Here is a 23,951-nt window from a genome sequence, read left to right on the forward strand (position 1 = left end):
TATATGTTTAAATCACACAAGATATCTTGATAGATGCAACCATGGAAATAACTCTATAAAATGATCCTCGAATTATTAAAAAGAAGTGAAGAGATACACCAAAGATATCTGACATTATTATGTAGGATACAGTGTCCAAATGACAGTTTATCAATGACAAGGTCCTACAAATGTTCATGTTCCTATGTGATATTTTGTTGACTGCATTGAACCCTGAAATGATAAAGGAACTCCTCAGTGAGATATAAGGTCTTCAAAAAAGATCACCCTAAAAATCTACACAATCAAAACCAAAAGGATTTAAAAAATGTGCATCGTCTAGAATACAACATACAACAGAATAAAAGTCCAGTTAGTTAATTCATCATTGTATATATTTTGGACAAGCACTGCAGATGTAAAATGAGTTGGCCTATCTTTGTGCATCAACTCAAGTAGATAGATAACCCTAGTCCTTTGTCCTTTAAGCATATGAAAACCAAAGGGAAAGACAAAAATTTTGAATTGAAGGAAGAAAGTGAGCTAGATTGCACTGAAGAAATAGTCCAGTGCTGGCAATGATTAGAAACTGTACCCAAAACGAAATCACCACTTTCCCCCACCCCCACTTTCTTTTTTTTTTTTAACACTGAGGAAAATTGGTAGCTGAAAAGCACAAAATGCCACCATGTCTGAAAAATCAAAACTTTGGATTACTCAAAGGGCAAAGAAGTTCATGGACAATATAAGAAAGCTTTTTGTATCCAACCCCTACAACAGTGCTTTACAAATAGCATGTCATTAATAAATGATTATTGGACTGGACTGGACTGGAATCACCATTACATGGGATGTGTATACAAAAAAAGTCAGTTAAAATATCACATAGTAAGAGTGAATAATAGTTGGTCACCACTTTGAGCACTCCACTCATACCATGGAACATTGAAAGAAACAGAATGTGTGTGAAATGTTGGGTATATCCTTTAAGGATGATCATAGAATAATAGACTGAAAGGAATCTTAGAAGTTCTCTAATCCAACCTCCTTATTTTGTAGGTGGAATTTAGACCCAGAGAGATTAAGTAAAGTACTTACCCAAGGTCATTATAGGAAGCATAATTTGGGACTTGAATCTAAGTCTTTTAATTCCAAATCTAGCATTCTTTCCACTATACCAAGAGGTCAACAAAAATCTCCCAGGTTAAGAGGGCATGAAGGAATTACAATTCATCCCATTTGTGTAAGTATCCATATGAATGAGATCATGATCCAAAAAAGTATTACTTATTTTTTTACCTTAAAGCCTCAATATTCTTTTGAAAGTAATCTTGTCTAACACTGGATCTATTAATTCTCTTGAATTATAATTCTTCATTTGTGTATGAGATGAAGTCTTTAATTTTCTCAAAAATACTACTAAAACTTCTTAAATCCACATTGTTTCTAAAATAGGTAGGAACTTATTTACTTACTTATTTTAAATGAAACCATGGACAATGTTTTGTTTCTTTTTTCTTGTAAAAATATTTAATAAATGTTGTTGTTGATATGACCATGGAAAAGATTTCATTAGGGAAAGATGCAACAAAGACTACTCTTTCTGGGAATTAGAAATGATTAGAAAATGAAGACCATGGAAAGAGTTGATAAAGTGAAGCTTAGGTCAGTTCACTCCCAAATCAGCAACCATTCATCTAAGAGGTATTGAAAGGTCCTCTGGGCTACAGGCAATCACCTTTCTCCAAAGTGTAATAATTTTTGATAGAACAGAAGGTGCAACTTCCATGTTCAGCTCTGTTAATGCCCACCAGTATTTTAATGCTTTCATGAAAATGGTATCAGGAATATCTTCTGGATTGTTCTAAGGAGGTAATCTAACTCTGGGATGTGTCAAAAAAAAAGGGGGGAGGACTATGTTGTATAAAATGTCAATAATCTAGGCAACAACACTGCTTATGCAAAATAAATGTGGCATGAATCTGGAAGACATCTAGACTGCCAAGAGGAAATCACAACTTCATGAAACTTTTGTCAAAACTAGGTTTTATAACAAGAGAAATGAACATGCATGTGTAACCCAAAGGCAGAGCAGAGTTCACAGTCCTTACGCAAGTTTATGTATTTATGATAGTAGGACAAAGGGGGTCGGTAGAAGGGGGTATGAAAATACTAGGAATCTTCTAAATGGGTATGTCATGGGAAGGGTACGGGTGCAGTAAAGGTGGGAAAAGGACAAAACCCCTTCCAAAGGGGAGTAGCAAGGCAATGCAAAAGCTGCATTCTTTTCCCTTGGGAACTGATAAACTATGAAGATAGGAGAGTCTGCTTATCTACAAGGGACACAACTGCACAAGCAATTTCCCATCTCAGCACAAACTGGCTGGCACCTGTCTTGCCTTCAGGGAATAAAGCATGGGGTGCAAACAAAAATTATGGAGTGGGAAGGATTCATCTTTAGTACATTGAGGGCCTCCTGCATACTTTGGGCCCAGAGTTTCTGGAAAATATGGCAACTCAAGAAGAGAGGTTCAGGGGAACCCTTAACAATCCTTAACAAGACATGCCCATTACATACCCAGTGCAACTAAAATAATCACACCCAGTTATTTACACATTAAAAAATTAACATATCATTGAAAACAAAAGTGACTTGTAAATTGAGCTAAATGCTAAAGAAAGGTATTGAGCCACTCTTCATGACCCCATTTCGGTTTTTCTTGGCAAAGATACTGGAGTGGTTTGCCATTTCCTTCTCCAGCTCATTCTCCAGATGAGAAAACTGAGACAAACAGGGATAAGTGACTTGCCCAGGGTCACACAGCTAGTTTGTGTCTGAGGCCAGAGTTGAACTCAGGTCTTCCTGACTGTAGGCCAGGCACTCCATTCATTGCTCCATTTAACTGCCCCTTCATCACCTCTCTTTTGACTTTACACCCTTCTCTCCAGGAACCTCAAAGCCCACCTCCCCCACCCGCGATCCCCAAGACAAGCCTCCGCTCCTGTGCGTCGCTACTCTGGCTCCATCCTATTCCTGGTAGGCTCTTTGTGCACCTGCATGCCAGCTTCCAACTAAAGTGGTGGTGAGGCTGGCAAGGCGGGGGTTTGGGGGGCATTGTGAGGCCTGGCATGTGTGCAGTGTCACCTTGGCCACATGTAGCAGTTTGTGCTCATGAGGCAGGGTACAGTGGGGCATTAGTGCATTAGAGGAGATGGCAGTGGCAGCGGCAAGTCCTGGGAGCAGTGGGGAGCCTGTAAAATGATGTACATTCACCAAAATGGTCAAGTTCTTGTTCGGGGACCTGGCTGGGATGGTGGCCACTCTTTTGGGGCAGCCTCTAGATTTGGTGAAGAACTGAATGCAACTGAGTGGAGAAGGGGCCCAGACCAGTCTACACATGATTAGCTTCCTTGTCGTCAACAATATCCTAAGGGCTGAAGGGGCTCAAGGCATCTACACAAGGCTCTCTGCTGGACTCCTGCACTAGGCCACCTACATGATAACTCATCTTGGTGTTTACACTATTCTCTTTGAGCACCTGACTAAGGCAGAGGAGACACCCCCTAACTTCTTCATAAAAAACCTGATTAGCATGACAGCAGGGGCCATGGGAGCCCTTGTAGGAACACCTTCTATGGTTGGTCCAATTGGTATGACAGCTGATGGTCGATTGGCCATTTAAGGAGCACAGAGGGTACGAGAATGTTTTTGATGCATTTTTGAGGATTACTCAGGAAGAGGGGTTCCTCATCCTTTGAAGGGGTTGTATCACTACTGTGATGAGAGCTGTTGTTATCAATGGTACCTAACTTGCTACCTATTCACAGGCTAAACAGTTTCTCATGGTTTCAGGTTACTTCAGTGACATCTTCTGTCATTTCTGCTCCAGCATGATTAGTGGACTGGTCTCCACAACAGCCTCTATGCCTGTGGACATTGTTAAAACCAGGATCCAGAATATGCAGATGATTAATGGGAAGCCTGAGTATAAGAATGGATGGGATGTGCTGATGAAGGTCATTTGATGTGAAGGATTCTTCAGCCTCTGGAAGAGATTCACCCATTATTATGTTGGGCTTGGCCCCCACACTACCCTCAACTTTATCTTCTTGAAGCAACTGAACAATGTTTACAGAAGTTCTTTCTCAGTGGTTGAGAAGCCCCAAAGGTGCCTGAGGACCAGGAGGACATAACTTCCAAAAATGGAGGTATGAGTGGTCCCTGGTACCATACACAGTCAGGAGCTGTTTCTCAATCCTCCTGACCCTTACCAAAAGCTCACTTTCAAAAGAGGTGTCTGGATTCTGCCCCCTTGGCTCCCTTTTATTTATTTCCCCCAGCTCCTTCACTCTTCCTCTCACCCCTACTATGTGGTTTCTACTGATATGTAGGACTTTGGTCTAAAAAAGACTGCTAATCTCATTGGGCAGATTTGATAATAGCAATAATAATGTGAAATTTCTGTTGTTCCAAAGAAACAGAATAAAAATATTTCAAATGCTTTATCTTACCAATCAAATGAAAAAATTGGTAAAAAAAAATTGGTAAAATGACAAAAATTAAAGAATTCTCTAAGCTGAATTTTCCATTTACCAATACATATTCTGGGAAGATTTGTAACATCAACAATACAAACTCCTATAGGTATTTTGTCAACTCAACAGACATTAAATAATGACACTTTTGCACAAATACATGTTGGAATTCAAAGACAAATGAGATTCTGTCCCTGCTTTCAAGAAGCTTACCCTCTAGTAGATAAAAAAAGTTACACAAATAACTATAACACAAATAGAATATGCTAAGTTCATAAGGGAGGTAAATGCAAAATGTTATGAGAGTTTTATATAAAGAAAGATCATTTCTTACTGTGGGATGATGAAAGACATCATAGACAAGGTGGCATTTAAACTGGAGCAAGGGATCCTAACAGTTGGAGATGATAGAATTAGTATAGACAGGGTGTTTCAAAAGTCTTAGCACAGTTTTAAGCTATTAAAGCTTAATTCATTATTAAGCTATTAAAGCTAAAACTGCGCTAAGACTTTTGGAACAATCTGTATTCTATCATATGTTAGCAGAATGAGTTTTCAGGAAGAAACTGATAATGAAAGCATAAAATAATATTTCTGCATTTGAAGTACATTCCAGGAAAAGGAATAAATATATTATCTATGTGTACTGATTGCTCAGTGTCACCCAGCACTGAAACAGATTAGTTTTCTTAATATCTGCTCCAGAAAACTAAAGGGAAAACATGTATTCATTTGACTATCCCGATTTTTGTGACAGTCATATTCTTATATCTTAAAAAGAAAATATCTTTTTCTCCAAAATTTCGGCACCTTTCTTATAAATAATAAAGGGTTTGTTTTCAAGATGCTATGTTGATTTCTGAAACAACATTACATTGCACACATCATTCTTGTAGGTTTGAAAATGATTTGAAGAGATATATAGGGTGTCATCCTAAAAAAAATTAGAAGATCAAGGAAGAAATTACCTTTGCTATCTATGCAGAGGTGAAGACTAAATAAAAGACAAAACATCACAAAAGAGAAAGTGAATAATTTTCATTATATAACATTGAAAATTGGTTTTTTAAATCAAAACCAACACATTCAAAATTAGAAGAGGAGGTGTACCCAAGATGGCAGAGAAAAGGCAGTGACTTACCTGAGCTCAACCCAAGATCCCTCTGTACACCTTTAAATAATGCCATAAAACAATTCTGGAGCAGCAGAACCCACAAAAGGATGGGGTGAAATAAATATAAATAAATAAAGATCACTTAGGAGGTCAGCAGGAAAGGTCTGTTGTACCTGGGTGACAGTGAAGTACAGTCTAGCACAGGCTGCACCAGCATAGACCAAGTCCCAGCAAACCAGGAGCAGGCCATGGGAGCCACTGAATCTGCAGAGGCAGTGATTGCTTCTGGAGCTCTTAGGCCACAGAGGATAAGAGGGTCAAATAGCTGAACAGAAGGGGATTATGGAGGTCTCTTTGCTGGCAGTAGGGGCAGAACTCACTCTTTTGCTTTGCCCATACTCAGATCTGGGTTGCAGTCCTGGGTGGCAGTCCCAAGATGAGGAGGAATACTAGAACACCAGAGTTTGCAGGCCAAAATGGAGCAGGGACCCTCATTACATTCAAGGGTAGAAAAGAGTGCTTGTGGTCACTCACAGACCAGAGCACAGGTCAGGAAAGCAGTGAACACCTCTTCTTAGATCATACCACCTTGGAAAAACTGAAAACTTACAGGTCTTTAGAAGTATCTTCGAAGATAGCTACACAAAACCTCTGAAGCTTGGGACAATGCACTCTCTACTTTAACAAAGAGTTAAAAAGTCAAGTAATAGGCTGGGAAAATGAGCAAACAGAAAAAATTCCGACTACAGAAAGTTATTATGGTGACAAAGAAGATCAAATCACACACTAAGAAGATAGCAATGTCAAAGTGCCGACATCCAAAACTTCCAAGAAAAATACAAATTAGTCTCAGGCCATGGAAGAACTCAAAAAAGATTTTGAAAATCAAGTAAAGTAAGAGAAGTAGAAGAAAATTGAAAAGAGAAATGATAATAATGCAAGAAAATCATGAAAAAAGAGTCAACAGTTTGGTAGAAGAGACAAAAAAAATACCGAAGAAAGTAACACCTTAAAAAACAGACTAGGCCAAATGGTAAAAGAGGTACAAAAAAAGTGAGGAAAAGAATGAACTGAAAAGTAGAATTGACCAACTGGAAAGAGAGGAGCAAAAATTCACTGAAGAAAAAAAATCCTTAAAAAGTAGAATTGGCCAAATGGCAAAGGAGCTACAAAGGCTCAGTGAAGAAAATAATTCCTTAAAAATTAGAATGGAGCAAAAAAAAGTCAATGACTTTATGAGAAATCAAGAAACAATAAAACAAAACCAAAAGCATGAAAAAATAAAAGACAATCTGAAATATCTCATTGGAAAAATTACTCACCTGGGAAATAAATCCAGGAGAAATAATTTTAAAATTATTGGACTACCTGAAAACTATGATAAAAAAGAGCCTAGACATCATCTTTTTAAGAAATTATGAGGAAAACTGTACTGATACTTGGAACTAGCAATACCACTACTAGGTCTATATCCCAAAAGAGATAAAAAATTAAAAAAAGGAAAAGGACCTATATGTATGAAAATATTTATAGCAGCTCTTTTCTGGGAGCAAAGAAGTAGAATTGAGGGGATGTCCTTCAATTGGAGAATGGCTGGACAAAAGGTGGTATGTGATTGTGATGGAATATTATAGTGCTATAAGAAATGATGAGGGGACAGCTAGGTGGCACAGTGGATAGAGCACCGGCCCTGAAGTCAGGAGGACCTGAGTTCACTATGGCCTCAGACCAAACACTTGACACTTACTAGCTGTGTGACCCTGGGCAAGTCACTTAACCCCAATTGCCTTAAAAAAAAAAAGAAATGATGAGCAAGATGCTCTCAGAAAAAGCTGGAAAGACATGAAGATCCTGATGCAAAGTGACATGTACTGTGTACAAAGTAACAGCAATATTGTAAGATGATCAGCTATGAATGACTTAGTTATTCTCACCAATACAATGATCCAAGACAACTCTGAAGGACTTATGATGAAAAATGCTATCCATCCTCAGAGAAAGAACTGATAGTCTCTGAATACAGACTGAAACATATTTTTTTTACTTTTTTTTCTTGAGAGTTTTTTGTCTATTTTCTTTCACATTATTAATATAGAAATACGTTTTCATGACTATACATGTATAACCTATATGGAATTGCTTGCCTTCTCAATGTGGGGAAGGCAATAGAAACAGAGGAAGGGAGAGGATTTGGAACTCAAAGTTTTGAAAAACGAATGTTAAAATTGTTTTATCCCCAGTGCATAGCACAGTGTCTGACACATAAGTGCTTAATAAATGCTTGTTAACTGGCTGGGAAAAAAATAGAAGGTAACTAAAGATTTTTTTTGTGGAAATATTTTGATAAAGATCCTATATCTAAATTATATATGAAACTGATTTAGATTTAAAAGAACAAGAGGCATTCCTTAATTGATAGATGCTTACGTGATGTGAACAGACAGTTCTCAATGAAATGCAAGCAATTAGCCATATAAAAATACTCTAAATCACTAATAATTAGAAAGTATAAATTAAATAAATGCTCCACCATAATATAGGTGAGGATTACAAATAAGGATAATAATATATTGGAGGGGTTATCAGATCAATTGACACATTATTGCCAGAGGCAGCTGGTGGCACAGTGGATAGAGTACTGGGCTTAGAGTCAGAAATCTGGCCTAAAACATTACTGTGTGACCCTGGTCAAGTCACTTAATCCTTGTTTGCCTCAGTTTCTTCAAATGTAAAGTGGTACCTCACAGGATTGTTGTAAAGGTCAAATGAAATATTTATATAAAAAAAAAACAGACATGGTGCCCGGGATAGAAAAAGTGTTATATACAGCTTACTTCCTTCCTGTCTCCCTTTCTCTAATACGCTGTTTGGAGGAGCTGTGAACTGGTCCTGCCACTCTAGAAAGCAATTTGGATCTATGCCCAAAAAGCCTCATTTGACCCAGCAATAACACCGCTTGATCAATATCCCAAGGAGATCAAAGACATAGGAAAAGGATCCATGTGCTCAAAAAAAAAAAATATTTATTGCAGGTCTTTGTGCAGTAGCGATAAACTAGAAAATAAAGAGATGACAATCTATTGGGTAATGGCCAAACAAATTATGGCATATGAAGGTAATCAAATACTAAAAATTGATCATTTCAGAAAAACCTGGGAAGATTTGTATCAAAAGATGCAGAGTGAAGTAAGCAGTACCAGGATAACAAATTATATAGCAGTAGTATCAAGACAAAGACTTCGAAAGTTTTAAGAAAAATGACCAATCATGATTTTAGAGAACTCGTAATGAAAAATGTTATCCACCTCCTGATGGACTCAAGATGCAAAACAAGGCATACACTTTTGGACACAGCCAATACGGAAATTTGTTTTGCTAGATCATGAATATTTACCAGGGTTTTTTTTTTTATTTTGTTTTGTTTTGTTTTGTTCTGTTCTGTTTTTCAAAGCAAGAGTGGTGAGAGGGTGCAAGAGGAATAGGAATAATGTAGTAAGTAAGCTCTCTACAATTTGCAAAACTCTTTACAAACATCTCATTTGATCCTGACAACAACCTTGGGAAGTAGGTGCTATTATCCCAATTGTACAGATAAGGTAACTGAAGGCTTCATGAGGTAGATAGTACCTCAACTGAGCATTAAAGTAAGAGAAGAATTTCAACAAGGGAACATAAAAAGGGAGTGCATTTCAAGCAAGAGAGAATGCTTTCTTTAATGCATAGAAGTGGAAGATGACAAAATAAAATCAGGGAACAAGTAAAGTTGTGATTGGTTAAGACCTACAGTAAATGGAGAGAAGTAATGTGAAATAAACCTGGAAAAGTAAAATGGAGCCATATTGTGAAAGGTTTTAAATTTCAAGATCATTTTACAACAATGGAAAATTCTTGAAAGCTTTTGAATAAGCAGTCACATGGCCTTGTGCATTAGGAAGATTATTTCAGCAGCTGTATAAATGATGGACCAGAAGAGGAGCAACTAGAGGTAGAGAAACCAGTTAGCAGGCTGTTATAATGGTTCCTGAAAGAACTGTTAAAAGTGTATACAAGGAAGGCATAGATTAAAGATGTGCTGTGAAGATGGAATCAATAGGACTTTGTAATTTGTTGCATACAGTGAACAAAAGCAGTTGGTAAAAGCATTATCACCTTACAAGAAAAGGGTAGGAAGATGGATGTAAAGCCTTGCTTAGGAGCCCCTTTGACTGAGCCTTATTTGAAGCTGACTGGTATGGTATAATGAGAGTTGGACATATCAGTTTGTCATGAGAACTGGGCACAAGAGTTACTAATAGGAATAAATGAGGACTGAGGATCTGACTTATAACACAAATAAGGAACAAGGAGAAATTTGTAGTGACCTGAATAGAATATTAGATGTTTGTCTTCTGCCAGGCTAAGTAGCTACAGTTTCTTTTAATCAGAAAGAACAAAGAGATGATTGCAAAGGATGGTGAAGTTCTGAGCAAAAAATAAAATCTTAGAGGCAAGCATAAATGAATGAATTACTGACAAAGTATTTATTAAGCATTTACTACTGTTCTAAGCAATATGCTAAGGACTAGGAAGACACATACCAAAGGAACATAATGTCTTCTCTCAAGGAACTTACATTCTAATATAGAAAGATAACACATAAAGGGAAATGGTGGCTTGGGAATGATGTTTTGGTATAGGAAGTCATTGGATTCATATTTCAAAAAATTATACAATTCATTGAGTCTGCCTTTCCAGAAGCAATGGTAATGTTGATTTGAATACAGTTTTCAGAAGAAGAGGTGAGAAGTTAAGTTGACAAGAATTTAACAAATGCTTGGAAGATGTTAAATAGACCAACCTACATGAAGGTTGGTACAAAAAAAAAAAAGATAAAAATAGTCCTACCTCGTTGGTGAAACAGTGGCAGTAGCACAGAAGAAAATCATTGGAATGAAAATGAAGATAAAAGGTCCCAGGGAGCTCAGATGAAAGGGATTTAGTCCCTTTCAGGAATGGTCTGTGTTGTTGGGGTTGGGGGGGGGGGGAGGGTAGAATATCAACAACAATAGTGTAAAAAAAATAGCCAGGATGAAGATGATGATGCTTGATCCAAAGCAAATCATAGAGGATTTTGATCATTGCTAGTTATTGAAGAAAAGGGTTTCAGAAGAGAAATGGAAATTACAGCAATTAATTGGTTATTGTGTCCAAGAATGATATTTTGATTTCTGAACCAGGTCTTAGAATAAAAAAATTATAACCTCTTAGCAAGTGACAAAAAGGATATATTTAGGGCCAGTAGGAATGTGTTTGCAGGGAGCCTTGCCAATTTAATCTAAAAGAACTTTAATGTGAAATAGGAGGGCAATGAGAGAAATGCCTATAGCTAGTACTAATCATGAACTCCTTGAGGTGTCACATTATTCAAATCTATACTGCATATGTCCATTTGGGCTAGAACCAATTACCATATATTACATAAGTATAACTTTGAATAGTGTGGCTTTGAATATATACGATGACCCTCTTAAGGGATTCATTATTCACACTAATCAGGACCTAGCCACGTATATATCTTCATATTTGGATATAAAGAATAACTATGACATAAGAAATATACTCATAAAGGTGACCAGTAATTCATAGAAGACAAAATTTATGAAAGGAATTAGCAATAATAACTATAGCCTCAGATTTCTATACAGAAATTCACAAAGTACAGGTGACAATCAAGGTGAACATAACACAAAGAGTCAAATTTGACCTTGTTAGGATTAGTGAGACTTGACAAATTAGGATTCATATTATTCAAATGAAGTGGAACAAATTGGATGTTATACTCTGAGCCATTCCCCCAATGCATTGGTGGTCAATGAATCTGAATGATACTCAAAAGAAGAATTGCAAATAAATTAACAAACATGTGAAAGACTGCTCCAAATATCTAAAATTAAATGAAATGAAAATCAAAATAGTCTACAGTTTCCTTATAGCCTGAAAATTGGCAATGATGATAGAAAATGAAAAGAGTCAGTGTTGGAGAGTTTTAGAAAGAAAGGCACAATAACTAATGTAGTATTGGTGGGGATATGAAATAGTCCAATATTATCAAAAAACAATTTGTAATTGTGCTAATAAAATGACTAAAATATCTATATTCTTTGACCCAGAGATCCCACTGTTTGGCATATCCCTGTAAGAAACAAAAGATGTAAAAGGAAAACAAAAAAGGCATACACCAAGGCAGAGCCAAGATGGCAGGGTAAAAACAGACACTTTCCTGAACTCTCCCAAATTCTTTCCAAACAACTTTAAAATAACATGTCAAAATGAATTCTAGAGGAGCAGAACCAACAAAAGGATCGGGTGAAATAATTTCTAGCCCAAGACAACTTCTCAAAGGAGCGAGAGTGGAGCACAGCAAAGGTTGTACCTGAGCAAGCCAACAGCAGGCCTTGGGGGCAACTGAATTGGCAACAGTAGTTTCCAGAGCTCTCAGCCCACAGAGAGCAAAGGGGTCATACAAATCGTCAGAAGGAGATTACAGGGGACCCTTTGCTGGCACTGGGTGAAAGACTCTGTTGCAGTACCCATTCCTGGTTCCAGGTCACAGCACCAGGTTGAGGAGGAGCATTAGCACACTAGAGCATGCAGCAACAAAGGAACAGGAATTCTGGTCAAAGTTCTATGGTGGAAAAGAGTACATGTGGTTGCTTATTGGCCAGAAGAGTCATAACTATACTTCTCCTTAGGTCATACCACCTTCAAAAAATGGAAAACTTACAGACCTCCAGGACTAGCTCTGAAAACAGCAGCAAGAAAGGCCTGAAGCTTAGGACAGTGCCCCCTCCACCCCAGGACCAGAGTCCAATTTTAACATAAAGTTAAAAGTCAAGAAATAGTCTGGGAAAATGAGCAAACATCACCACCAAAAAAAAAAAAAAACCCTGACCATAGGAAGTTGCTATCGTGCCAGGTAAAATCAAAACAAGAATTCAGAAGACAACAAAATCAAAACTGCTACATCCAATGCCTCAAGGAAAAATGTGAATTGATTTCAGGCCCGAAATAAATTCCTAGAATAGTTCAAAAAATATTTTAAAAATCAAATAAGAGAGACAGAGGAAAAATTGGGAAAAGAAATGAGTGATACATGAAAATCACAAAAAAGAGCCAATAGTTTCATAAAGGAGGCACACACACACACACACACACCACTGAAGAAAATAACACCTTAAAAAACAGAATAGGTCAAATAGTAAAAGAAACACAAAAATCACTAAAGATAAGAACTCCTAAAAAGGAAGAACTGGCCAAAAGGGAAAAGATGTACAAAATTTGCTGAAGAAAAGAACTCCTTAAAAAGTAGAACCGGGCAAGTGAAAGCTAATGACTCCATTACACATCAAGAAACAACAAAACAAAATTGAAAGAATGAAGAAAATAGAAGAAAATGTGAACTATCTCATTGGGAAAATAACTGACCTGGAAAATAGACTGAGGAGAGCCTCGAAATCATATTTCAAGAAATTATCAAGGAAAACTGCCCCAATATCCTAGAACCAGAGGGTAAAACAAAACTAAAAGAATCCATCAATTACCTCTTAAAAGAGATCTGAAAATGAAAACTCCCAGAAATATTATAGCTAAATTTCAGAAGATATGCAATTTAAATATTATGGAGTCCCAGGCAGGATAACACAATATTTGGCAGCTTCTACATTAAAGATTGGAAGGCTTGGAATGTGATATTTCTGGAAAGTAAAGGAGCTAGGATTACAACCAAGTATAACCTAACCAGTAAAACTGAGTATGATCTTTTTGGGCAGGGGGATGCATATTTAATGAAATAGAGGACTTTCAAGCATTCTTGATGAAAAGATCAGAGCTGAATAGAAAATTTGACATTCAAATGAAAGATTCAAGAAAAGCATACAAAGGTAAACAGGAAAGAGAAGTCATAAGGTATTCTATAAGGTTAAACTATTTACATTGCTACATGGAAAAATGATACTTATAACTCCTAAGAACTTCAGCATTATTAGGGCAGTTAAAAGGAGTATACATAGAGGGCACAGGTGTTAATTGACTACGATGGGATGAAATCTAAAAATATAAAATGAAGAATGAGAAAGAGGGATGACTGTGATGACATGATATCTAAAAATAAAGGCACAATTCCTTTACAATATATGTAAAGGAATGTTGTTTTGTAACAGCGAGAACTGGAAATGAGTAAGTGCCCATTAAGTGAAGAATGGCTAAGCAGATTGGAGTGCATGAATATAATGGAATATAACTGTAGTATAAGAAATTCTGAACATCAAGAATTCAGAAAAGCATGGGAAAATGCATATGAATTAACATTTAAACTAAAGGGAAAAGGGGAAAAATATGTGTGTTAAAAGCAATATATATACACACATACATATATATTTATATTGGAAAGGGATACCATTCATCATCTCCGAGAAGACTACAGTTGTAAAACTCTCTGTTTGCTACCAATCAACTCTGACCAAAATAGGAACTCTCAACTGACCAAACTCATAAGGTTTCTTCCAAGGATAGAAATAGCCACCTTAAGATTACTATTCAATTATCTGGGCTCAGGCAAAGAAATACAAAGCAAAAGAGGCATTCCAAAGACCAAATTCACCTTCACAGGACACATTGTGCTCACTGCCACATGGTCATATCTACCAGGGTAGATGGTGCTCAAGGACTCCTACCTTTCATAGGAGATTCTAGAGGTAGTTAGTTACTTGCTACACATTCCATTGACAGGAAGGGAGAGTCACAAAGAACAAATTCACTCCTTTTAAAGTCTACTGAATTAGCAGCTCTTCTTGGTTCAGTGGCCTATCTTCCCTGATACAGCTTTGACATAGTTCTCCATGTCTTTCCATCATAGGACAGAAGATAAAGGAATCACCTACAGTGTGCTGTGCCATCCCAAAATGCCGGGTGTTTTAGAATTGAGCCAGCATACATGGCCCAACAGAAAGGACCAGGACAAATGTATTATTTGAAAAGACTCAGCTCCAGGCATGTTCCATGGAATATATTTTAGCAAAGCCAAATGGGTGGAGGGAGATCCCCTAAATACATCAATTACAGACGCAAAAATTGAGACAATTTTGCTCAATAATCCTTGTAATGTCAACAACATGTCAAATACAAAACAGGGAGATATTTACTCCAAAAAAATGTTGGTCACTGGCATAGCAGATATCCAATGTACAGCTCAAAAGAAATTGCCTATTAATGGTGAAATCCCTTAGATGTTCCTGCATTATACTGGACATACTTAAAACCTGGGAGCTTGATTGAAATGGAAGACCAGGTCATGACTCCATAATCTTCAAAGAATCAAAACTGTCATTGAACTGAAGGGCAACAGAGCGATATTAAGTGTACAGAAATAGGCTGTATCTTATTTCCAATCATGATATGTAAAAGGTAATGAAAGTTCTCAATCTGGTGACATAAAAGTGGAAGAGGAGGTAGACTGGCTTTGTAGCAGGGGTATAGGATAATGGATTGTGGCTACATAATCCACTGTGAGAATAAAGATCCTGAAGTGTTGAGATAATATGTTTATATTTAGCTCATTCCCTTTTACCATGATTGCCATAAATAAAAAAAAATTTTACTCTGAAGCAACACCATGGAACAAATGAAAGGAGATTCATTTATTCAAGAAACATTTATTAAGCACCTATTATATGCAGTGCAGTGCACTCTCATCAGCACTGAAGAACATATAAAATTTAGATAAGAAACAGTCCTGCTTTTATGAAGCTTAAGTCTAGCAATGGGCATAGATCCAACTCATTAGTCAGTATGGTATTTTATGTTAAGAGAATAAATGCATTAGTGTTTTATGGCTACAGGAAATATAATTCCAACTAGCTTTCCTCTGGTAGATAGTAGTGTTAAGGAAGACCATGTTTGTTCTATACCAAATGTCATTATCTTTCAAATATTTATGGTTGAATTGTGTATTTATAGATGTTTTGCTTTTGTTAGCATTTTCAAATAAAAAATCACTAGTACTTACCTACAAAGGAAACTCTTTTGAGAACATTGATATAAAATGAATTGAACTTTTATGGGACATTAGCTAAGATATCTTTGGTTTAATGATACTTTTGTTTTATTGGTATCTGTAGTAATCTATAAAATATCTTTTGATTCAATACAATGAATATCTATTAAGCACTTACTATTGCAAAACTCTTTCTAGGTTCTGGAAAGAGAAAAAAAGGCAAAGAATACACAAATAGGTTTGAAATCTCATAGGGAAGGTAGTTGTCCTTAATTCTCAGAGAGGACCAAAATAACATCACTATGTTGGGGTCAAGGAAGAGTGTGTCTGACTGTGACTGATCAGACCAGTAAGAGCTTAAAAGGCTCTACCACAGGTCAGGCACAAATAGTTCACATGAACATTTGGAGAGGAGATGGCTCTAAATTTGTACATTTCACATTTCTTTTGAGCTAATGCAATTCTGCTTCACTCCTAGAGTACAGCCTTCTTTGAGGCAGGTATGTCATGCTGGGCAGTCCTTTGCCAGTGTCTTCCACCTCACATAATCAATTCCAAAGTACTTCAAAGAGACTGAGAATCTTTCTACGTGAGCGCTTGCCTTCTGTGAGTTCTACATAAAATAGTATTTTAGGCAAATGTAACTTTGGCATTCAAATAATACGTACAGTCCATTGATGTTGTGTTCTCTGCAATAGCATTTGAATGTTTGGTAGTTTAGCTCAAGAAAGGATCTTTATATATAGTACCTTATCTTGTCAGGTGATCTTTAGAATCTTCCTAAGATTATTCAAATAGAAGCAATTTGATTTCCTGGCATGGCATTGGTATACTGTGTCCATGTTTTGCAAGAATACAACAATGAGATCAACACAATAGCTCTATAGATGTAGTTAGGTTGGCAGTCTAATACCTCTTCTTTCCCACACTTTGTTTCTGAGTGTCACACACACTGAGCTAGCTCTGGAAAAGCAAGGGTCAACCTCATCATCATGTGTACATCCTTGGAAAGTATATTGCCAAGGTAAATGAATTCATCTTCAATATTCAAAATTTCTCCATGTCCTATAACCAATGGTTCCATTTATGGCTGGTGCTGCTGGTGGAGCACTTATGTTTTCTGGGTGTAAACAGGCTAAAATTGGTACAAGCAGCAGAGAACCAATCATACTTTGTTGCATTTCAGTCTCAGGGGCCGTGTTTAGTGTACAATTATCTGCAAACAAAAAAATCATGCACCAACTCTCCCTGAAAGTCTTAAGTTATAGCTTTTTCAAATTAAACAATTTGCTATCAGTGCAGTAGCTGACCTTGATGCCATTTTTGTCCTCATTGAAGGCATCTGACAACATTGCTGAAAACATCATGCTAAAAAAAACACGGGAGTAAGCATACAGCCTCACTTCAGTCCATTGGTGATTGGGAAAGTGTGAGAGCATTGTCTATTATCCAGAACCTGTGCAAGTATGCTGTCATGAAACTGACAATATTCATGAATTTTTCTGGCCAACTAAAGTATGACATAATTTTCCACAAGCCCTCATGACTGACAGGCCTTGGTCAGATCAAGAAACATTATGTACAGACCTCTGTTCTATTACTGGCATTTTTCCTGGAGTTATCAGAACATTCCCCTGTCTTTTCTGAAGCTACTCTGGTTCTCAGGAGGATGACCATCTTCCAGGTGAAGGATCAGCTTATTAAGGAGGACTCTGGCAAAAATCTTGCCAGCAATGATTAAAAGATAGACCCCGCTGTGATTGTCATAAGACAATCTATTTCCTTTACCTTTATAGAGATGGGTAATGGAGGCATCCTTGGATTCCTGGGTTGTAATATCCTTTTGCCACATGACCTAGAAAATTTCAGCTTTTGTAGGAGTAGTGGACTCCTTGCCTTGTAAATATCAGCTGGAATAGAATCAGCACCAAGCACTTTGCCATGTGAAAGGGGTCTAATGACATTCAAAACCTCTTCTTCAGTTGAAAATTCAGCTAGAAAGGGATTCACTTCAACCTAAGGCAAATGGTCAATGACTTCAGCATTGATTGATGATGATCTGTTGACTACACTATGGAAGTGTTCAGATCATCTCTCCAGGATCATGTCCTTATCACTAATCAATGTGACTCCATCACCACTGAGTAGTTGAAACACACCATAGGACTTTTGCCCACAAATTGCCTTCAAGTTATCATAAAAGTGCTTTGGATTGTTACTATCAGAGCAAAACCAAATGTCATCTGCCTTCTTACTGAACCAAGAATCCTGCATTTCTCTAAACTTCACTTGCACCTTACTTTTGATGGAATTAAATGCTGCTTTCTTAGAAATGGATGAACTACCCTGCTGGCAAACCCTGTGGAGTTGTTGTTTTTCATTTAGCAGCTTCTGAATTTTCCCAGCGTTTTTATCAAACCATCTTGATGATTGCAAATGTTCTCGTGCAGACAAGTAAACACAGTGCTGTACACCAAATCTTTGAAAGCAGACAACTCTTTCTGTTCCACTGTTACCTACCATGTGTTGGCTGAGTTTCCCTCCATGTTAGCAATGAACTGTTCCTACTCAGAGAAGCATTTTAATCTGTTGACATTAAGTCTTCTGGTAGTCATCTTGCTTTTGGGGCTGCCGCTTTTGTTGAATGTGAATATTTAGCTTGGAAAGCATAAGTCTATGATCAGTCCAGCACTCTGTGCCACACATTGCCTTTATTACTCTCATATCCTCTCTGTCTCTTCTCCTTACAGTAACATAGTCTATTAAATGCAAATGTTTGCTATGAGGGTGCATCCATGAAGTTTCATTGCATTTAGTTAAGAGAAGACAGTGTTGATGTTGAGAAGGTCATAAGATGCACAAATCTTCACTAGTAAGTAATTGTTGCTGTTTTTTGTTTCCAAATCCATTCCTCCCAAGGACTCCCTGCCATGTCTGGTAGTCTATGCCTACTCTTGCATTAAAGTCATCCAGAATTATAAACTTGTCCTCTTTGGCACATTGATGATGAAGGTCTCCAGGCCTTCAAAAAATTTTTCTTGGACTTCATCAGGGCTTGGCATGGTGAGAGCATAGGTACTGAAGATGATGGCATGGTGCTTTCTTGCAAGGGACAATCACATTTCTATGAGGCTGTCATTCACTTCTTTTGGTAGGCATACCATACTAGATTTGTTTTGATTTCAAAATCTCTGCCAGCTTCGTAGAGCTCCCCTTCACCGTGGCTGCTCCAGGAAAATGTGTATCTAGCTCTGATTTCAGTAAGCTGGCCTTAATTTGCCAGCCTTATTTCACTCAAGGCTGCTATTTGGATGCAATACCTGTTGAGTTCCCTCACAATAAGAGCTATTTGTCTTTCGGGTCTACTTGATTTCATATTGTCCATAATCATGTGCATATTCCATGTACCAATAGTAAGTGGAATCATCTTTGCAAGTTTTTTTTTTTACATTTTTTTTGTTTTGAGCACGGGGTAGGATCCCCACCTACCACAGTAAGTGGGCCAACGTTAGGTGAAACAAACAGTTTTTAGGGCACCTTTTCTAGACCTTTCCTCACAACAGGAGGTGAATAGTATGGTTCTTCAAAAAGGCTGTTCAGACACTCAGGGGGCTGCTTCAGTCTAGTAAGAAGAAGATCCTATGGCCTGTACTGCTTGTGTGCAATGTGGTGACTACATCTCCCATGTATCCACATCCGCTGCTTCATCATTTGCCTGTCACCACAGGACTTTGAGGTAGGTAAAAACAGTAAAATGGTATGGGTGATGTCTTTTGATTTGCACATAAAATGGATTTAAGTGAGGCAGAGTTACATGAAATCATTGGCCCCACACTCTCTTTCAGAGTCATCAAAGTCCAGTGGCAAGATAAAGTCAAGATAACTGGTGACAGCTCAGGATGCAGTGGATGACCTTGGAATCTTTGGTGTCTAAACAAACAAGCTCGATGCACTCCACTGTGCCTGCTTCAGCCACCTCCATGGCCTTTGGAACAAATTGTTCTCATCCACCCACCCCACCAGGGAAGTCTTCACGTGCTTGGGGTAGATCCCCACCTAACTTCCAGAAGCATATCAGACCCTTCAGTCACCCTCAACCTGGTTTAGCTCATCTGCCAAAACTTACCAGTGTATGGTAACTGCACATGCTATAGCTTCTTGGAGCCACAGCTGAGAGTTGGGTGAATTAGGAGGACACCAAGAGTGGAAAACGGCCCTAAAAATGGCTCAGCAGCCCTCACACCAAAGGTATTAGTCTTCCCTGAACACACTCTATACCCTTCATAGGGAATATAAGCCAAATAATGATGATGTAAAATAGAACAAATGGCCATATCAAACAATGTTCCAATTATCAGACACACACACACAGAGATATTTAACACTAATGATTTACTGTCAAAAGTAATGACTTTGGATTGTTCAGCATGTGATATTAGATTTGCACAAAAAATCCAAACTATCACAATCCAAAGGAAATTCATTGTTTTTGAAGGAAACATGCAGTTGTCTCTGAAGAGAGTTTTTTCAGTTCCCTTAATCTTTTTTTTCTCTAGGCTAAACTTTTCCATTTCCTTCAATTGAGGCCTCCTTGTCTGTCATTGATGCTAAAATGACAAGATCAATTCCACCCAAAGTTCTTATCTATTTATCTTGACCAACCAGTTCTTTATTAGTCAGAATTTGATCCATCTACCTCATCAATTCCCTTGACTTCTGAAAGACTAAATTATCAATAACCAAAGTCAAGAATTTGTCAAATATTCTGATTTTAGCAGAGAGAAAGGTTGAGGTGATGTCTAGGATTGCTGAAGTCCTTTAATCTAATAACCTCCAAATTCTGATCTGTTTAAAAAATAACCCATCCTTTCCTCTACCTAATGGGGGATATTGAAGTATGTCAAGTATGCCCTACAATAAAACTATGGTTGTTGCTTCTTTTTCTTTTTTTAACCATACCCAAATATTCTCTACCATACGTAGGCAGCTAAGTTGCACAGTGGATAGAGTGCTGGGCATAAGGTCAGGAAGACTTTATTTCAAAACTGACCTCAAACTCTAACTGTGAGCATAAGCAAGTCACTTGACCTCTGTTTGCCTCAATTTTCTGAACTGTAAAATAGGGACAATAACAGTATCTACCATCCTAGAGTTGTTGTGAGGGAGAAAATATTTGTAAAGCACTTTGTAACCATAAATGAACTATATAAATAAATGCTAGGTATTTTATTATATGTCAAACTTAGGGTTTGTAGATTTTTACATAAATGTCTTCTTGGCATATAGCTACTCTACCACCTCTTTCATCTAATTTTGTTGGATTTTTTTAAACAAGATGTTTTTCCACTGCTATAATTCAATTATGAGTTGTAATCCATCAACTTTCAATGACAAACATGAAGCTATGTTTTAATTCATTAAGAACTGATTGTGTTGATTACTGTGAATCTGCAAGATTAGGTATAGGAATGTCAGAAGAACATAGTTCTTTTTTCTAGTTATTCTCTACTATCAATTATTTGACATTGCCACTGTTATTAATTCCTTTTGAGTGCTATTTCATTCCATCATGACCAATTTATCAATTACATATCTGAACACTTATCTCTTATACCCTTCATTTTTAGTTCAAATTCTTCTGATCAGACAAGTAAATTTTTAGGAAAACAATGTATTCCTGGTTCTAGTTCCTTGTCCAAGAACCCAGAAATCCTATATATTGAGCCAAAACACACACACACACACACACACACACACACACACAGACGCACACTATTCTCTAACACCATTTCCTTAGCCTGAATCACATAATTCAGACAATCACAGAATCTCAGAATTACAAGGGAACTTATAGGCCATCTAGTCCAACTTACATTACAATTCTTTCTTCATCACCTTGTCAAGTGGTCATCCAGCCTTTGCTTGAAAACTTTTAGTTAGGAAAAGCCTTCCATCCTATCTATCTTCTGTTTGGTCATGAGTACCTTTTCTAACGATATATCAGATACATAATTGTTTTTTGTTTGTTTGTTTGTTTCTCTCATGTGTTTATCAATCAATCAATAAACATTTATTAAGCACCTACACCTGTCATGCACTTTACTAGGGATACAAAAAGAGGCAAAAGACAGTCTCTGCCTTCAAGGAACTTAAAATGTAATGGAGGAGACAACATGCAAACAAATACATGCAAAGCAAGTTATGTATAAGATGAATAGGGAATAATTAGCAGAAAGAAGGTACTGCAATTAGAAGGGTTTGGAAAAGACTTTCTGTAGAAGGCGGAATTTTAATTGGGACTTAGAAGCTAAGGGAGGTCACTAATGAAAGCAAAGAAGAGTGGGCATTCCAGGCATGAGGAACAGCCAGAGAAAATGTCCAGAGCTGAGAGATGGAATGTCTTCTTCATGAAACAGCCAAGAAGCCAATATCCCTAAGGTATAAGAGGACCAAAAAGGTAAGAAGGGTCTACGTTATGGAGGGCTTTGAATGATGAACAAAGGATTTTGTGTTTGACCCTAGAGACAACAGGAACCACAGGAGTTTATTGAGCAGGGAAGTGACATGATCAGACCTGCACTTTGGGTAACACTTTAGTAGTTGATTGGAGTCAGGGGAGAGATTTGAGGCCGGTAGACCTACCAGCAAGCTGTTATAATAATCCAGACACGAAGTGATGAGGGCTTGCCCTGGAGCAGTGGCAACGTGGTGATGTCAGAGGAGGGGCATATTGGAGAGGTAATTCAAAGGTGAAATTGACAGGCCTTGGAAACACATTAGCCATGAGGGTGAGAGATTAGGTCATAGATCCACTTCAGGCTTATCTTGGTATAAGGTAGTGGTCCTGATCTATGGGATTTCTTCCAGACTGTTGTCCAATTTCCCAGCAGATTTTATAAAATACTGAGTCCTATTTGCAGTAACTGAGGTCTTCGTGTTTATTGAACAATAAGCAACTAGATATATTTGTGAATACATATCTAACCTATTCCACTGATTGTTCACTCTATTTTTTAATGAGTATCAAATTGTTTTGAGAATTACTGCTTTGTAGAAGTTTGAGATCTAGGCCTGTTTCATTCTCACTCTTTTTCATTATTTCCCTTCACCTTTTTTTTTCTTTGACTCTCTAGAAAAATTATTATTATTTCTTCTAGTTCCATAATGTAATTGTTTGGTAGTTTGATTGGTATGCTATTGAAGAAGTAAACTAATTTAGGTGGCATATTAATGTAATACTATTATGGTATAAGAAATGAAGAAATAAATATTTTTAAAAGATGTGGAAAGATATGAACTGATACAGAGTAAAATAAGCAGAACAAGAAAAACAGTTATATTATAACATCAATATCAAAAAATAACCAATTTTTAAGAATGAAATAACAAGAACAGATGAAAAATTCATACAAAGCAATTCTGTAAAAAAAAATCTTCGAAAGATTTAAGAACTAAGAATAATATAACGATCAGCCATGATTTCAGAAATTTATATACATCCAATGAGGGAATTTAGTTTGCTTGACCATATATATTTGTTATAAGGAATTTGTTTTTCTTTAACCTTGTTTTTCCTAGTGTGGTAGGGTTGATTAGAGGAGGAGAAAATTAATTCTGTTAACTTTTTTAACTACAAATTTAAAAGTAGAAAGGGTGCTACAAATGTGGAATGCTGCATACACTTTTATATGAAGTCACTGTATTGTTAGTTTGATTGTTTTATTTTGTTGTAAGAGAACTCTCATGGACAGAGGATAATCTGAAAATATCTATAATGTGAAAGCAAACAAATCAATAAAACTTTTAAAAGAGAAGAGAGGAGGGGAAGAAGAAGGGGGAAAAGAGAAAGAGGGGAGGGGAAAGAAGAAAGGGAAAGAAAGAAACCTTGTGCCCTCTGAAGCAGCCGGAATAGTTCTGATTGGTAGAAAGTTTTTCCTCACATTGGGCCTAAATTTGCCTTAATGTTAAGTCCACATATTGCTCCAAATTCTGCCCCTGGGATTAAGCAGAACAAGTGTAATGCCTCTTCAGTACTTTCAAATAATTGCATATAGCTATCAGGTCCTTGTTGGACCTAATGGGGTTAGCATTAGGGACTGTGCTTTAAGATTTAAGAGGATTTGCTCAGAATTAGATTCAACTAAATTTTTTTTTAAAAATGCCTAATATGTGCAGAGCACTATGATAGAGAGAAAGAAAGAAAGAAAAGAAAGAAAGAAAGAAAGAAAGAAAGAAAGAAAGAAAGAAAGAAAGAAAGAAAGAAAGAAAGAAAGAAAGAAAGAAAGAAAGAAA

General features: G+C 37.1%; 1 protein-coding gene and 1 pseudogene across 1 annotated transcript in view; one reads left to right on the plus strand and one right to left on the minus strand.

Moving 5' to 3' along the window:
• Positions 1-23,951, minus strand: part of LOC114031725 (lipoxygenase homology domain-containing protein 1-like) — a gene marked incomplete at its 3' end in the record, with an annotated part of 576,714 nt that overhangs the window by 206,609 nt on the left and 346,154 nt on the right. The window lies entirely within an intron of this gene.
• Positions 3,192-4,173, plus strand: LOC114031862 (annotated as a pseudogene).

This window comes from Vombatus ursinus, unplaced genomic scaffold (genome assembly GCF_900497805.2).
Source record: "Vombatus ursinus unplaced genomic scaffold, bare-nosed wombat genome assembly UNPS02015255.1, whole genome shotgun sequence".
In the NCBI taxonomy this organism is placed as follows: domain Eukaryota; kingdom Metazoa; phylum Chordata; class Mammalia; order Diprotodontia; family Vombatidae; genus Vombatus; species Vombatus ursinus.